Raw genomic sequence first — 3374 nt, 5'->3', positions numbered from 1 at the left:
AACTCTGTTCCTGAGCATTATAACCCTAATTTGCTATTGTGTGTTGTGCATTTTACTGAGGACAGCTTCCACATCTCGAGTGAGAAGTGCCGGATTCGCCAAAAGCTTTTGTTGAAAGACGGAGCAAGGGGCGTGGCAGTACTGAAACACCGTCTAAGCTGTTCACCAATCACAACGCACTAGGAAAGCTAACCAATCACAACACATTTTGTTTTTCGGAAGGCGGACCTTCATCAAAGCCCGAACTAATCGAGCCGTTTGTGCCAGGATGGTGAGAAAGGGATTTTAATAATGTAAATTATGTGAAAAATAATGTGTTTTTCGAACCACCAAGCATGAGAGCATGTTCTAGTACACCCCCAAAACAAAATCAAGACTTTGTAAAAGAGCATAATAGGACCCCTTTAAGAGCTCGCTCGGGACACTCGCTGTCTGTGGAGGTTTGGCCAGGACCGGTTCCAGAATTAAATCAACATATTTTATGTTCCGTCCATTGCCAATCACTGCTATTTCGAGAGTGAATCCCGCATAAATATGCGGATGTCATTCCCGAAACTTTGCAGGATGTAGCCTAGGTCTATGTCCGAAAAACTAAAGTTTCATACAAATTCAGAATGGATTATACCATAGAAAGAGCGCAAAGCGTGCTCCCTTTATCACTAAAAAGCTCACTCATCTTCATCGCGAAAGTTCCTTTATAATCAATGAATCTCTTATTTAAATCGCGTCTGCACTTAGTCATGAGATGATTCACGAGCGTGCAAAACTGCTATTTCGAGAGTGAATCCCGCATAAATATGCGGATGTCATTCCCGAAACTTTGCAGGATGTAGCCTAGGTCTATGTCCGAAAAACTAAAGTTTCATACAAATTCAGAATGGATTATACCATAGAAAGAGCGCAAAGCGTGCTCCCTTTATCACTAAAAAGCTCACTCATCTTCATCGCGATCTTACAAAGTTCCTTTATAATCAATGAATCTCTTATTTAAATCGCGTCTGCACTTAGTCATGAGATGATTCACGAGCGTGCAAAACTGCACTTAAAAACTGAGCGGTGAGTGAATTCTGACAACACGTTTCTGATTGGCCATTGCGTTCAAGAAATCAACAGATATGTCTGTGAATGGTTACATTGCTCAACGCTGCAAAACCACGTTGAGGGTATTTAGCGCTTGGCTAAGACCTGCAACGGGACCGACATCAGGGATTCCATGACTGACGATTAATGTCGTCCATGTATATACTGTATATGTCAAAAATCAAAATGGCAAATTTTTACTACTAATAATTGCTCATAGCTTGTCAATTAACTTTGCTTTAAAAAAGCTATTACATACTCTCAGATAACTAAAACACATTCAATTTCTTTGGCAAAAGTAGTTTTTTTAAAAAGTAGAATTTCCCTGATTTGAACATTTTCTATAAATTTACTGTAGACAAGAAGTTCTCTGGCCAATCCGAAACAAGCATTTGTGTGTTTCACTGGTTGCAAATCTTCTGCTTGACCTTGCATTAAGTCCTTGACATAGAGAGTGCACTGGCATATTTTCCATTGTAAACTCCCCTCAGTGTAACAGTGTTCAGCTAGGAGGAGGGTGGGGTGGGGGGGAAGATGACCCCTCCCCCTGCCGCCTAGCGGGCACTCTGTTCTCCATCACTCTCAGAACTCCAGTTGCATCATGGGGAGGGGGCGCTGGAGTGCTGCCCAACAACTCTGATTACTTCCAGACCTCGTCTACACATTTCAACACACTTAAACACAGACATTCCCCTTGCACTCAAACACAGTGTTGGGGAAAGTTACTTTTAAAAGTAATGCATTACAATATTGCGTTACTCCATAAAAAAGTAACTAATTACGTTACTTAGTTACTTTTTATGGAAAGTAATGCATTACGTTACTTTTGCATTACTTTTTAAATCTGGACAGGGCTTACTTGTTTGTTTTTAAAATAAAAAAGTTATATTTTTGGCAAATATAAAAGCCTTTTCACACCAAAAGTGAAATGAATAAGCCTCAGGCTGAAGGAAATGTAAATTTACGTCCGTACAGTAGAATGCAGAAGAAGAAATTTCAACACACTTCAGTAATAAAAAAAGACACACAAACTTATTATAAAATAAGCAAATAAACTAAACTAAAAAATAAACAAAATAATTTTTGCTTATTAGTACCGTTGAACTGGATTATCGAAGGTCAGAAGCAAAGAAATTGGGATTAAATGCATAAAGGATATTTGTGTTGTTAAACATTTAATTATTGCAGGTTTGCGTCATATTCTGAGTTCATTTTGAGGAATACTGAATCTGTGTTTTTTTTTTTTTCTTGTGAGTGAGATGAATTAATGCATATTCATGTTTATTTTAGAACTACACTAACATCTGATTTCTCTCAACATGGGGACAGGAGAACTGTCAATCAATAAATTGAAAAAAAAATATTTGAAAAAGTAACTCAGATATTCTCTTGTAAATTAAAAAGTAATGCGTTACTTTACTAGTTACTTGAAAAAAGTAATCTGATTACGTAACTCGCATTACTTGTAATGCGTTACCCCCAACACTACTCATACAGCAGAATATGAACACAGGCGAATATACGAAATTCTTCGTATTCCTTCCAAATACTCATATAATTAAACTGTAGATCCATACCAGATGCAGTTTTGTATCTTTTTCTCACTTGTTAGCCAGGAAGTGGTCAAAATCACAAACAGACATCACAACAGCAAGCCGAGGAGAGAACCAATAGAAATGCCGTATCAAGCCTGATGCACTGTTGTTATTGTTAACTAAAACTGTTTTTGGTGAATGAAATAAAATATAAATTAAAAAAAAACTTTAAAAATGCTATATAGAAATATTTAGAACAACTACTAAAAATGACAGAAGCACATAAATTGACTAAAACTTTAAAGGGGTCATATGATGCGATTTAAAATTTTTCCTTTCTCTTTGGAGTGTTACAAGCTCTTGGTGCATAAAGAAGATCTGTAAAGTTGCAAAGACTTAAGTCTCAAATCCAAAGAGATATTCTTTATAAAAATTAAGAGTCAGCCACACCTACCTAAAACGGCTCGTTCTAACACGCCCCCACATACCTACCTCACTATGTGGGAAGATTTGCATAACGCCGCCCAAATGTTCACGTAAAGAAAGAAGGCGTAACTTTTAGTCTCACTGTAGTTTTGTTGACGCTGCAGCCATGTCGTGGAGACGCTGTGTGCTTCATTGTGAAAGCGAAACTACTTTGTTTGGTCTTCCAAAAGAGGACGATATCCGCTTCGAAATGCCTAGAGCTGATCTGTGCTGGTCGCTGAGGGAATACATCAACTTTCACCGTGGACGAAGCGGAATCCAGCCCGGGGTCTG

Source organism: Sinocyclocheilus grahami, unplaced genomic scaffold (assembly GCF_001515645.1).
Source record: "Sinocyclocheilus grahami isolate Dianchi unplaced genomic scaffold, SAMN03320097.WGS_v1.1 scaffold32.1, whole genome shotgun sequence".
Taxonomy (NCBI): Eukaryota; Metazoa; Chordata; class Actinopteri; order Cypriniformes; family Cyprinidae; genus Sinocyclocheilus; species Sinocyclocheilus grahami.
Note: the sequence above shows the minus strand (reverse complement) of the source record.